This window comes from Vombatus ursinus, unplaced genomic scaffold (genome assembly GCF_900497805.2).
Source record: "Vombatus ursinus unplaced genomic scaffold, bare-nosed wombat genome assembly UNPS02014845.1, whole genome shotgun sequence".
NCBI lineage: Eukaryota > Metazoa > Chordata > Mammalia > Diprotodontia > Vombatidae > Vombatus > Vombatus ursinus.
Window position 1 is genome coordinate 3654586 of NW_020954623.1, and position 14695 is coordinate 3669280.

The 14695-nt window shown below is 40.0% G+C and overlaps 1 protein-coding gene across 1 annotated transcript in view; it reads right to left on the reverse strand.

The window, feature by feature from the left end:
• TCERG1L (transcription elongation regulator 1 like) overlaps positions 1 to 14695 on the reverse strand; it is a 301431-nt gene that overhangs the window by 74955 nt on the left and 211781 nt on the right. The gene's annotated exons all lie outside the window — the stretch shown is intronic.

The window sequence follows — 14695 nt, forward strand, 5'->3', positions numbered from 1 at the left end:
AGAAACTGATTACCTCACGAAATCTTGTAGATGTATGGGTGAAAATGTCTAGGAAACAGTGCAAAGTCAATATTTTAAGGAAAAAAAAGTTTCTTATTCAAAACAATTTGGCCTAACACATATTTCAGCATCTTTTGTTTCTCTGGGGCAATGAGCGACGCAGTTTGTCTTCAATACTTTCCTATGACTTGCCCAAGGAAAGGTCGTTGTACTCTGCCCTCCTCTTTGCTTTGGCCTGTCCTCTTCTCTACTCAGACCCCATTTGGAGGACCTCATTTTAGTCTAGTTGCCTTATTTTAGGAAGGATATCGAAACAAGTATTGAGAGGAAAGATGACAACGGCAAAGGGTTTCTAGTCCGTGCTACAGGAGGGTCACTCAAAGAAACCAAGGACAAGTAATGTGGAGAAGAGAAAGCTCAGCAGAGGGGGATGTGGTAGCTGGTAAGTTTTTGGAAGGCTGCGCCAGACCAGACTTCTTGAAAATCAATGGGTCTAAGTTGTGAAAAGGCCTGTTTTGTTTTTCTCTCTAATGATTACTGTGCTGCACCAAAATGGGCAGTCCTTTCTCTGGAGGGAATAGGTTTCCCTTCACTAGAAGTATTCAAGAAAAGGCTATGCGGCCACCTTTTCGTTGTTTGTCCTTTAGAGGGATTATTAGGGGGGAGGGGCATTTCCCTCAAAGATCTTCTTCCATCTATTCTGCACATACTTTGTATGTATCCAGTGTTTTCATGTTGTCTCACCTGTTAGAATGGGAGCACCTTCAGGGCAGGTACACCTATTTTTCTTTCTTTGTATGTCAGCGCTTAGCACAGGCCTGGCACCGTTGGTGCTTAATAATTACATGTGGACTGAAGGACTCAAAGGAGTCTAATAGTTCTTCTCTGCTCTAGAAGCTGGGTCACAGTAACATTCAGTCACACCCAATACTAAGACTTGTGTACTTTCTGAACATGGGAAATATTGAATCATGGTTTGCTATATGGGTGGATAGATAAATGAATGTATAGATTAAAAGAATAACCACATTACTGAATCAGACATAACTTCATGTAGAAATTGAATATATTAAAAAAAATAAGCAGAAGGGTGATACCTAAGATATTCCAATTTTTCTTACCAAAAAAAAAAAAAAAAGGCTTTGGAAGATGGAATTCTCCAGATGGATCTCTTGGGTGTCTCACAAAATATGAAACCTTTGAAGCAATGGTGATTGATGAGTAAACTCAATGGGACTTCATGATTTCTCTGTAACTTCTAGGTCCTCAATTAGATATTGCATTGTAGGGGCTGTGATATACATTTTTATTTCAAGTTCTCACTGGAGGCCATTGAAAGTTAATCCTATTACCTAGTACCTACATTCCTTTTACATTATCTCTGGTCTCTCTAGTTTTTGTTAGGATGGGACTTGGGCCACAGCTGGAGACTTAAAACATGTAGCTAACTCAAGGGATCCAGGAGGCTATCTTAAACCTAGGTGTTTAGCACCTAAAAATGAGTAGTCTGTCAAAACTTATATGATCCTATTCTACCCATGAGTAAGAGCCTGAACTAGTGGCTCCAGAGGGTTGTTAGACATGAATCTGGCTGACAAGGACCTGATGAAGCCTTAGGCAATTTGATATTTAATTTCAATTTACTGCCCCCCCCTCCATTACATGTCATACAGTTTTCACTGGCATTGTACATGTTTTAATTATCCAATGGGGAGAAGGTGGAATTTTATTCCCTCTGATGGTATAAATCAAAAAAAGCAAGAGTTCCTTGGCAAATTTTGCATTATCAACAGAGTACTTTCCAACACCCAAACTAACCAAATGACTTAAGTCTCAGATCTTCAGGTTGGAATAAATCTGAATATTTGCACTGATAACTATACTACCCTCTGATCTTTTTTTTTATTTAATTCCCACTGATAATCATCAATATGTGAAACAAAGGCAACATTATTTCCTTTCATCCTTTCAAAGTTCTACCTACTTCATTCCCAGAGCACATGTTAGGCATGATATCTCTTTCTTTAATGTCATTCCTATTTATCATCAATTGTTAGAATGCCATGAAAGCATCAGCTTTGAAAATGGCACATGGAATGGATCAAATGAGATAGAATGTGTAAAACTCTTAACCCAGTGGCTGGCATAGAGTAGGCACTTAATAAATGCTTGTGTTCTTTTCCCTAATGAATGAAGAGTACATATCAATGAGAAAGAAGATCTTCTGTTAAGGTAAAACAATGGCAAGGCAGAATCAAGGAATCTACTCTCAAGTATGTTCAGAAGGGGGAAAAATCAAGAGGAAAGTATTCATTCCTACTGGCATTCAGAGAGTGTTTCAAAAAGTCTAACAATTTTGGCTAGAACAGTTCCAAGACTTCTGCATCTTCCCAGGATAATATAATGCCAGTGCCTGTGCTGACTTCCATCTCCCCAATATGGCAAAAAGTACTTGGACTCTGGACCAAAACCTCTTGGATAAGCTCCATGACAAGGGAATAAGGAACGTGGTTTGGTTCTGGAAGTCCCTCTCATTTCCTTTTGGCCCCATAACTCACTATATGGTGGAAGAAGAAAATTCCACCCTGTAAGGGAATCAGCAAAGGCAAACTATCCTTCTGTTCATCTGGATGAAGCTCAGGACATGAAATCCCATGATGGTGGTGCCATCATGTCATTATCACCAGGAAACAAAGACTCGAAAGGGGCATCATTTGGACAGAAATTTCATGTCTCAATTTTCATTTCTGTTGTGGAATTTTACACTTCCTATAATTCAATATTTTTATATCTTTGTGATCACAGACATGTAGACACTGCCTGCTGCCCCCACAAGCTTTATGATTCCTGGACAGTGCCTTCCATGCTCCCCAGAAACACCTCCACCCCATTCATTCTCCATATGGGCACCAGAAGGGACCCTAAGGTTCTTCTTCTTCTCCTAACATTAGGTAGATACCAATGGAGTATAGAGGAAACCTATCAATTATCCCTACCCTCATTCTTCTTGTGTGCTCCCTTTTTGTGGTCATGTCTCTTGCTGATAGCAACCTTTATACAACTTCTCTTTTGTAATTTGCAGTAGCCTATTGGTGTCCCAAATTTCCTATTAATAGATGACTTATTTTATTAGCAAATCATTGATACAGAACTTGAGAACTAGCTAGAAAGTATCCCTAAAAAAATTGGGATGTTTTTGAACATTCACTAAAGCAAGAACATTCAAATGCTTCTTTAGTGCATTCTCTGATAATTTCTAAGTGATCATTACTTTGGCCTTGATATTCATATTGATTTAGATCAAGAGCTTGCTGATTTTAATTTGGATAAATAGTTGTTCTATTCATCTTCTATTCTGTTCTACTCAATGTCCAGAAAATAGGACCCAAAAAGAAAGCTTTCTTTTCACTTGCCACTAACATCTTAATGATCAGTCCTTCTGCTTCTCTAAGGAAATATCTGCTGGTCCAAAACCCAGTTGAAAATGTAATAATGGTAATTATAAAGAAAATATTTTACAAGCTGTTAAAGCCCCAAAACAAGACCCTACTGGGAAACTTGAACCCGCCTCCACTGCAGAGAGAGCTACACAGAATCCCTGGATTCGAGAGTTTCAAAGCCCCCCACTATCTTTCTAGTCTAATCTGAACAGAAGCCCAGACCTACACTATTTTCCTGCTAACAAGTGGTGATCTACAGTCTGCTTGGAAATATGCAATGAGGCAGAAGCCACTGCCTCCTGAGGCAGACCATTGCATTTTTGGTAAGCTCTAATTATCAGGATGTTCTTCCTGAGGTCAAGCCTACATTTCTTCTTTCTGGCTTTTTCCTTTTTCTCTTGGTTCTTCCCATTGGGGTTAATGCTCTCCCACAAAAGAGTACTTCAAGTATTTGAAACAAGTTATGATTCCTATCTCAATCCCTGGATAACCCCCACCAATTTTCACTTTTCCAAGCTAAACAAGATCCCTCAGCTTGACTGCTCAGTTTTAATATGTATTATAACTTTTTTCCCCCTGGGGAAATATCCCAGATTAACTACTTGCTACTATGTGACCTCTGTTGCATCATTTAACCTCTTTGGGCCTCAGTTTCTACATTTGAAAAATCAGAGAAGTGGATTAGATGACATCTACTATCTACTACTTCTCTAAAATTCTATGATATTGTGGATTTCAGTCTCTACTCCTAACTCATTAGCCCTGGATCATGACATAAAGGGGAAGAGGAAGGGAAGAGAGTAAGCATTTGTAAAGCTCCTAGCATTATGCCCCGGGTATTACATTAAACATTTTCTATTAATATGATTTCATTTTATCTTCACATCTACCCTATGAGATAGGTATTATTATTATTCTCAATTTTCAGTTGAGGAAACTGAGGCCAACAGAGGTTTGGTGACTTGCCCAGGGTCACAGTGCTAGTAAATGTCAGAGGCCAGATTTTAAACTTGTCTTTCTGACTCCAGGACCAGTGCTCTATCATCAGCTGCCTATTTCTTTATTCAATAATACTCCAATGTGATAGTATTAGAATTTGAAAATTAACCCAAAAATATGATTGCAATTGAATTGGTTGGATGAGGCAACCTTTCCAGTCTTATCCAAACCAAAGTCATCTAATTTGAGAGAAAAATAAAGCACACAAATAAAATAGACTTGGCTGAACAATTTCTAGTCATACCAGGAAGGAAATGAAACGTTAGACCTTTCTCTGTTCATTCATGTTTGTTGTTCCCTCTGTTGAGTATGAATGTCTTAAACATTTGGTATATCATTAATAGAGTTTAAAAGAGTGTAAAACTGGCTAACCTTCCCAAGCAATTAACAGTTAGAATACTCATATATAGTTAGATATAATTAAATACAGTGAAGATGAATTTTCTTTCACTCTGTAACAGAGTCACATCTCAACTAAGGACAATGAACAGCAATGCAATTATTTTGTCACAGACAACTTGCAAACCTTGTTGCACAAACCGTTGTAAATCCTATCTCTACTCAACACTGGAAGTTTTCCAGTTGAAAACATATTACCCCATCAGGTTAAAGGGTTATTAAGCCAAGTCCCAACCTGATTTCTCTAAAGTCTGATGGGTTTAGACTAGGATAATATTAACCAGCTAACCAGGAGATTCTCAACATCTACAAAAAGAGCCTGGCTTGGTTGGATTTTGTTCTTTGAAATCGAAGAGGACCGAAATGACATCACTATGTTGACGTCAATGGACAGTGTGTCTGACTGTGGCTGACGGGACCATGAGCTCTGAAGGTTGTACTGCAGGTTGGGAACAAATAGCTCACGTGAACATTTGGAACGGAGATGTCTCCAAATTTGAGCATCTCACGGTTCTCTTGAGCACTGCGATTCTGCTTCTATCACAGAACGCAGCATCTTCTCTGATGACGGCACGCCATGCTGGGCAGTCCTGCACCGGTGCCTCCCGTGTCTCACAATCCATTCCAAAGTTCTCCAGAGAGACCTTGAGAGTGTGCTCACACAATTTCTTCTGACCTCCGTGTGAGCACTTGCCTTGTGTGGGTTCTTTACAAAATAACCATTTAGGTGGAAGTATTTTTGGAATTCGAGCAGCTTGGCCAGTCAATGTATTTGTGCTCTGTAGTAGAGTTTGAATGCTTGTTAGTTCAGCTTGAGAAGGGACCCCAGTGGGAAGTACCTTTTTGCAAGATGATCTTCAGAATCTTCCTAAGACAATTCAAATAGAATTGATTCAGTTTCCTGGCACGACACTGTTACGTTGTCCAGGTTTTGCAAGCATACAACGAGGTTAGCACGCTAGCTCTACAGACCTTCAGTTTGGTAAACAGTCTGCTACATTTTTTCTCCCACACATTCTTCCTGAGCCTCTTGAACAATGAGCTATCTCTGATAATGCATGCAGCAATCTCATCATCTATGTGGACATCCCTGGAAAGTATACTGCCAAAGCAAATGAACTAATCCATAGCATTCAAAATTTCTCTGTTTGGTATAACTGATGGTTCCACATATGGATGGTGTGGTGATGGCTGGTGTAGAACCTTTCTTTTCTTGGTGTTAATTTTGAGGCCAAAATTAGCACAAGCACCAGAGACTCAATCCGTATTCTGTTGCATCTCAGCCTCACAGGCTGCATTGAGTGCACAATTACCTGTGAACAAAAAGTCAAGCACCAACTCTCCCTCCACTTTAGTCTTGGCTCATAGCCTTTTCAAGTTAAATAATTACCAGGTAGTTGACCTGGATGTCATTTTCATCCTCATTGAAGGCTTCCAACAACATTGCTGAAAACATGCTAAAAAGCATGGGAGCCAGCACACAGCCCTGCTTCATTCCATTGGTGACTGGGAAAGCACAAGACCATTGTTCATTGGCCAGAACCCATGCAAGCATGCTTAGGTAAAGCTTAGGTAAGGCCGTGTCAGAAGGAGTTTAAATTCTACCGGGAACATAGGAACAAAATGTCGACATATAATTAAATGCAGAATAACAACAACAATAATAATAATGATAATCTTGAAATGGATGTTCTGTAGGCATCTTAAAATTAGCATATCCAAAATTGAATTCATTATCTTTTCCCCTAAACCCTTCTCTCTTCCTAACTTCCTTATAACTGCCCAGGGTACCACCCTTCTCCAGGTGACACAGGCTCTCCACCCAAGCAGCATCCTTGACTGTTCACTCTCCCCCTCTCCTTATATCAAATCACATGCCAAGGCCTATCATTGCTCCTTTCATCACATCTCTCCTTTATGTCCCTTTCTCTCCTTTGCTAAGGCCACAACTATGGTTTTGGACCTCATCATTTCATGCTTGTACTGCTGAAATAAGTTTTTACTTGTTCTCCCTACCTTCTTCTCTGCCTCCCTAGTCCAACCCCCATTCAGCTATCAAATTCATCTTCCTTAAGTGCAGATAGGACCATGTTATCCTCCTTCATACAATAAACTCCAGTGCCACCTTATTACCTCTTTTCATGTTTTACTTTGTTTTACTTTTCATGTTTTACTCTGGACCATGTACTCTGTAATTCATTTAGACTGTTTTCTTTGCTATTTCTCAAACACAATTCTCCATTTCTTGACTCAATGCCTGTCCCTCTTGTATGGAATGCTCCTCTCTCTCCCTCTGTCTGTCTCTCCTTCTTCCTCTCCCCCCCTCCCCATTCTTTCAAGTTTCAGATACTTATATTTTGAGCAAGAAGCCTTTCCAGCTCTCCTTTAATACTAATGTCTTCCCTTTGTTAATTACCTCCAATTTATTCTGCATATAACTTGATTGTACATTATCTTTGGATGCTATCTCTATGAATCTTGGAATTTCAGAGGTAGCCAGGGTTTTAATATCTATCTAGTCTTGTTTGAAGTTTTAAAAATAATTTCCTCTAGATACTCCTGATAAATGGTCATCCCTGCCCTTACTTGAACATATCCACTGAGTGGGAATCCATGGTTATCTAAGGCAGTCCATTCCACTTATTAATAGCTCTATTTTTAAAACCATGTTTGCCTTATATAAATATAAAATTTATCTTTGTCAAAATTTGCCAAAGTTAAACATCTGTAGAAGGAATAATTTGTACAATATCCAGGAATAGTATGCTTTATAGCCAGCAGCTAGGTGGCACCATAGTAGATAATGCGCTGGGTTTGGAATCAGGAAGACTTATCATGAGTTGAAATCCATCATCAGATGTTTACTAGCTGTGTGACCCTACACAAGTTATTTAACTCTGTTTGCCTTAGTTCCTCATCTGTAAAATGAGCTGGAGAAGGAAATGGCAAAGCATTCCAGAATCTTTGCCAAGACAGGATCACAAAGCGTGAGACATGACAGAAACAATTGAACAATAACAAAAATACTTTATATCCAATCTGTATAAAGGCCAAGTTTCACAATAATGCATTCTATGTCAAAATGGCAAAGTTTACTAGTTATGCATCCCCCAAGTATACCCTTCAATCCAGTGGCCCTGGTCTCTTGACTGTTCCACAAACAAGACATAGTGCCTATATAACTGCAGTACTTAATCAATGTTTATGGGTTGACTGATTTATTGATTAACAGTCAAAGTGGTTAAATGGTGACCAGCACAGGAATCTGAAGGTGTTTCTACCACTTTTCCATCCCACCTTATTTTGTTAGTCTAGATTGGCAAAATCCCAAGCCAACTGATACCTGATGTCTGATTGACAATCTTCCAGCCATCACTGAGCTGCACGATAAATAATGAGACTGTAATACAACTTCTTTAAATGCCCAAGAGATCTTATGTGCTACCAGCAATGAAAAATAAAGAGTAAGGTCTCAATTAGAAGAACAAATTATTCATTCATGTTAACATTGCCTTAAAGATAATATCTCATCAGAATTCTGATGAGATAGTTCTATATTTCTAGGTGAGTACTACCAAGAAATTAGACAGTTCTTGAGACCAAAGGTTTAGGCCACCTACATTATATCTGCAAACCCTACCTCATAACCCTCAACCTACTGATTGAAGTTTCACATTCATTTATTCTTTCTGAAAAAAAAATTTTCTAACCCAGAAAACTGTCCCTTGACATGAAAATATGTTGATCTACTAAATATTGTCCTCTATTATGTAAAACTTCTCCAATCTCTTCCCAAAGGGAAAAAGAAAAAAAAAACAACAAAAACCTTTTAATGTTTTTTAAGGTATGAAGAATTAGAAGAGAAGAGAAGAGAAGAGAAGAGACTTGCTAATAGTGTGAGTGAGATGTGATTTTCAGCTTCTGACCTTCGTTTAGGTTGTTACTGACTGACTCTCCTAAGCCTAATCAGGCATTCACCTCTCTGGCCCTCAGTGGCCTCCTTTGTAAAAGGAATGAGGTGGTTGTAGTAACCATAGACTAGACCCATCCTTCATTTTGGTCTTCTGGTTTGTAAGATGACTAGGTGGGAAAGACAGCTGGCCTGAGATGTGGCTTTAGACCTTATAACGATCAGCTGACATGAAACATCAGCTAATATCAGCCCATGAACCTAAGGACATTGATCATACATATTCTAAATGGTTGAGGAAATGTTGCTCCTTTGCTCCAAGACTGCCAACATTTTTTCTTTGCTCCTCAGCCTTCTTTGTGCATAGCTGACTCTGAGTAAAGGCTGAATAATAATCATTGCACACTCAAATGGAGAACTGTGGAATGATTTAAGTTAATTGAGTGAAAAATTCATAGCTCCCCATGGCAGCAGACTTTTTTTATGGTAGCAGATTGTAATGTCAGTGAAGTGAGTTATTACTAAGGTTTCCATATGTATGATGCCAAGATTAATGAAAATGTCACATCACACAGCGTGTAATGTTGCTTTCCAAGAGGACAATGCAACAAGGGAAGTCGTAATCAAAACGATGGCCAATCAGGTTAAGATTTTGGAGGGCTCTGCCAGCTTGCCGCAGGATCTGAGGACCTCGAAACCCAGGGACCACTTTCCAAACACCTCTAGGGTAAAGGCAGCCTCTAGAAGTAGCAAAGTTTAGGCAGAATGGATATTCAGTGCAGCAAGAGACTCTCAGTGGTGTGAAACTGATGGTCAGGTAGGCATCATGGACCAACTGTGATTAGATATGGCAAAGAACCAAACAGTGAGGGGGCATACAGGCAAAAGCCAACATATTCTTCCCAGTACAGAGAACAGACCCATGTAAAATCTTAAATAACTCTTGTTCATTTCCTCCCACAAATCCTCCATAGAGTACCTGCCTTATATAAGTACCTTATACCCAGGAGAGAGCAAAGTAAAGGCTTTGGGTTGAAAGCAGACCCTTAGTTGGGCTGCCTCCACCTCTCAACTACTCTTTTCCCAGGGGAATGCCAGCCTGGGACCCCACTTCCCTACAAGACCATCTCTCTACTCTGAAACTGAGAGCAATTTATCACATATGGATTTTCTTTTTAGAGTAGAATTCTCACTTAACCACCTGTGGCTTTATATTAGAATGCAATTGTTTTCTCTGTCTATGTACATTTCTGCAGGTCTACTACCCATTTCTGGTGATTCATGAGGCAGGAGGGATGGAAAGGCACAAACTGATGCTTTAAAAGGAACCTAGAAATTTTGTTAACAATTACAATATGATTCAATTCATCAGGCAATTATTAAATGCCTCTAAGCAAGGCAATGTGCTACGTGTTAAACATGCAGGAAAAATAGAACAGAGATGAAAAGAACAGAGATGGTAACAACAATGACTGACAGTACCTGCCTCTTCTTGAGGCTTTCCTTATTCAAAGACTTCATAGAAACATGAGGGGTTTTGGACGATGAGAGACAGAATGAAAAAAAAAAAAACTGAGAGCTCAGAGGACAGTGTGTGAGATGACCACATTGAACAAGTAAAGTCAACAGAGAACTCCAACAAAATAGGTGAAATAGGAATGTCAAAGTCAGTGCCACACTGTTAATGTTAGAGAGCTCATTTCTCCTTTCTGTTAACATGGATCAACTAACGGTAGGGAAGGATAATATCCTTAGTGATTAGGCTTATCTGCACATTTGTTTGGAGAAGACTTTTGTGTTAAAGATAAATAAATAAATGTTCTGAATCATTAAAAAAAAAAAAAGGAGAAACCAACAAGGGAAAATTCTCCTCTGGGTGTGGCCACCTCCTACAAGGAAAATCTCGTTGCTGGTATGGAAATTATTAGAACTCTTGGAGGGAAGAATTCTTCCCTCCAGAGGGTTATGTGATATGGAGGAGAGTCAAGCTGAACAGAGCATGAAATAAACTCTAGATTTTTTGCAAGTAGATTTGAAAGGTTCAGAGAAAGCATGGACTACGATTGCATGCTTGACAACTCTCCAGGCTAGTCATCCCATTTCAGGAGAGATGGGAAACTCTCAAAAATGAAATTATGAAGGCACTAAGAGAAATCATTTTGATGAAGATGAAAAGGGTAGGGGTTATCTGAAAAGACTAAGTTGAATAAAAAGGAAATTCATTGCCCAGCTTAGATTTTACAAAGATAAGTAGAAAAAATAGAAGAAGGGGAAGGTAAAAACATTCTGGTTCTGTAAAGGTGCTATTGCCAACACAAAAACACAGAATAGGTGGATTCTGACAAAGAAGATAAAGAAGACCATTGTATCCTCCCTCCCTCCCTTCTTTCCATCCATCTTTCTTTCCTTCCACTATATTTGGGAAACAGGGATACCAAGAAAGGATGGACCCACTGCCCAAAATGCCATCTGGGTCAAAGAGAGGGCAAAGATGCTTGAGTCTTTTTTTGTTTGTTTGTTTGTCTTGTTTTTGTTTGTTTGTTTTTGTTTTTGCCAGGGAGGATAACTTTTGGACTAAAAGGACAGAGAACAAGTGACTGTAAATCAGATAGATAATATATGAAAGATAGATGATGGATAGTGAGAGGATTTCTAGATGCCCTTGAGCTCAAAAACCACTTGATACAATCAGTTAATTCTTTGGTGCCAAAAGCAGTGGCAGATAGAATCTCTGAGCCACTGTAAATGAACTCTGAAAGGTTGTGGAGAATTGGGAAATTATTACAGAATTGAATGTAGGCAAACATTGACCTACTTTTCAAAAAAAGGAGGAAAATTGATCCTGTAAAAATGTTATGGAACTCGAATTTAATTCTTGAGAAAAAAAGAATATCTTTAAAATATTTTGGGGGCATCTAGAAAGGAAAGCCATGGTCACCAACAACCAATGGTCTTATCAGCATCACTTTATGCCAGTCTCCTTATTTCTTATTTCAATAGAGCATACCAAGAGGTAGCTCCAGGAAATGACATGGGTGCCACTTATTTAGGTTGGAAAAGTTGGAAGGCTGTGAGCTAGATGATGGTGGCATTAAATGGGCTTGAAAGTGATTAACATTTCAGAACCAAGGAATGATCACTAGTGATTCCAGGTCAATTTCATTCTATAAGGACTTCAGTGGAATGAGCTCCTTGGGTATCAGTGTTGAGACCTGTGCTGTTAATCATTTTTATCACTGACTTGGATAAAGGGATAGGTGTCATAATTCTTAAAGTTTTAATGGCTTAAAGCTAGGAACTATGTCTAGCACGCTAGATATCAGAGTAGGGATCTAAAATGGTGTCAGCAGCTTAGAAGATTTTGTTCAACTAAATAAGATGCAATTTAATGAGGCAAATGTCAACTTTAACATTTGGGTTCAAAAACTCAATTTCACTCCTACAAGATGGGAAGGTGCAGTGAGATAGGAGTTTATTGAAATCCAGCTGGGGATGTTAATGAACTGCAAGCCTGATGTGCATCACATAATTCCCCATATGACGTAGAGGTCAAGATAGTTGATGTGATCTGTATGAAGTCAGGTGGAATGGCCAGGATCAGAGATCTCTTAGCCAGGCATCATCTAGACAACTGTGTTCAGTCTGGGGTACTTACCACCTTCTAGGTAAGACATTGATAAACTAGGGACGAGGACAACCAGGTGACTGAAAATCTCTCTAAGCCTTGGCTTGTTTAACCTGACGAAGATAAGACTTAGTGAGGACTTGATGTCTTCCTCTAAGGATCTGAAAGTTTGTTATGTTACAGAGGGACTGCACCTGTTCTTTTTAGCTGCCAAAGGCAGAATGAGGGGTGATGATTGAGAGTACAGAAAGGAAGATTTGGGCTCAAAATCAGCGATCAAAGAAACAAACTTTCTAGCAATTAGGACTAACCTGATGTATGCTTCCTTGGGACAAATCCTCTCTCCCCTCTTCCCTCCCTGCCTCCCTCCCCTCCTTCTTCCCTTCCCTCCCTCTCCCCCTCCAAAGGTTTGTAAATAAAAGCTGTATGTGAACTTATCTGGTGTGTTGTAAGGTAGAATCTAGTTTATATATGTATTGGGATAAACAGATGGCAAACAGATAGACAAATGATAGAAAGATCTGATAGATAGACAGACATAGAGAGAGACAAATAGATAGATATAAAAATTTAAACAGCCAAGACAGTTGCTGTCACTAAAGAATTTCTTTTGCAATTGGGAAAGACAGAAAATAAAGGGGAGCAGAGGAGGCAGGAGGGAGAGGCGGGGCATATGTGGTGACAATGCATGGTGGTGCCCAAGAAGTAAAGTAGAGGTCTGATTTCAAGCAATTGGAAGTGAAAGGTCCTTTATAAGGGTCTTGAGCCCAGGGGCAGAATGCAACTTTCTGATGAGATGGGAATTCAGACATTGGCTGGAAGGCCAGCAGAATGATAGCAGGTGTCAGGTGGAAGGGAGGCCAGAATGTCAGGCTTAGAGTCAGGAAGATTCGACTTCTACTTCTGCCTCAGATACTATGCGACCTTGCACAATTCACTTATCCTCTGCCAGCCTCAGTTTCCTTGTCTGTCAAGGGGGATAAAAATAACACCTACTTAATAGCACTATTTTTTTTAAGGCAATTGGGGTTAAGTGACTTGCCCAAAGTCACACAGCTAGTATGTGTCAAGTGTTTGGTTTGAGGCCGGATTTGAACTCAGGTCCTCCTGACTTCAGGGCTGATGCTCTATCTACTACGCCACCTAGCTGCCCCTTAATAGCACTATTGTAAGGATCAAATGAGAACAGAAATGAAATATTTAGCAAACCTTGAAGCATTATGTACACGCTAGCCATGGTAGGGAAAGGGGAAGGAATGAGTGCATTTAGATGTCACCTACTTTGGGCCAAACATGGCACTAAGTGCCTTACAAGTAAATGGCCAAGAAGCGATGTGGAGACACGGATTCAGGTAAGGCCAGGTCAAAGCTCACGTAAGCAGAGCCTGGCCTCACAGGGCAGTGCGTGTGGTTGTGAAGGCTGGGGCTGAGGAGGCTCTCGGGAGGACAAGAAGCATGGAGAGCTAGGGAGGGAGCAGGAGGTGGGCTGCAAGTCCTCTGACTGTGCTCTGTGTGTTGTAAGCTCCCCGAGAGCAGACACTGGGTGGGCGAATGCATACCCCTGGTAAGCCCCCAGGACCAGGCTCCTACTAAGACTTCCAGGAAGAGTTACTAATTATCAGTTCTTTTGTCGTTCTTGTTTTCCCTACAGCCTGGGAATCAGCATAATGTTTGCCTCAGAATCTTAGCTGAAGCACGTTGGCTGCTGATCTCTTAATGATGTCTTCTCGTCCCATCATACTGCCCATCATGTACCTCTGTGGCCTACCTATGGAAGGCAAGCCTGGAAGGAGGCTGCAGAATCTTTTCCTGCAATGAGTTGGAATATCTCTCTTTGGAAGACAGGATAAGTGAGAGGGTAAATGGCTACTCAGCCCCATCAGTACAGAAGATTTTTTTTCTGGCTCCTGTTACCTTAGCCTTTACTTTTGCTTCTCCATATAAGATCCCTGTTTATGATGGTTAGAATCATGCTATCCAAAGACTCAGAATCTCCCCCATACTCTGCACCTATAAATGTGGCCTATTAGAATATCCAATGACTAGAGATAAGAAAAAGACCTTTGGAAAACCACTGAGAGCCTTTTTGCTTAGACAACATATTAACCCAACCCTAGTGATCACAGGCTTTGTTTGCTAAACTTGACACCCTTCCAGGTGTACCCTGGGCTCTAATCTTGAGGCTTTCAAGCTAAATTTTCTATAATAACTTTTTTTTTCTCACTCTGATGCAGAACTGCACCATTATAAAAGGCATCATTAAAACACAGAGAATGTGGCTCCCCAAAGGAAGGTGTTCAGAGCACGCCATACCTAACATTC